Raw genomic sequence first — 210 nt, 5'->3', positions numbered from 1 at the left:
TCCATGGAAAGTTAATATAGGCCAAGCCAGAGAGGGGAGGAGACTGCACTGTGTATGGCTTGGCCTTAGACAGAGCAGTGTGTCAGACACACCGAATCCACCTTTCTCTGTCTCTCTCTCTCTGCCACTTTTCTTACTCTTTTCTCATTCTTAAAAAAAATCCCTGTTATTTTCAGATCTCTTTCTTCAGAAAAGAAAAAGTGTTAATTA

Source organism: Neolamprologus multifasciatus, chromosome 1 (genome assembly GCF_963576455.1).
Source record: "Neolamprologus multifasciatus chromosome 1, fNeoMul1.2, whole genome shotgun sequence".
NCBI lineage: Eukaryota > Metazoa > Chordata > Actinopteri > Cichliformes > Cichlidae > Neolamprologus > Neolamprologus multifasciatus.
The sequence above is the reverse complement of the archived record's forward strand: the minus strand, read 5'-3'. Positions refer to the sequence as shown.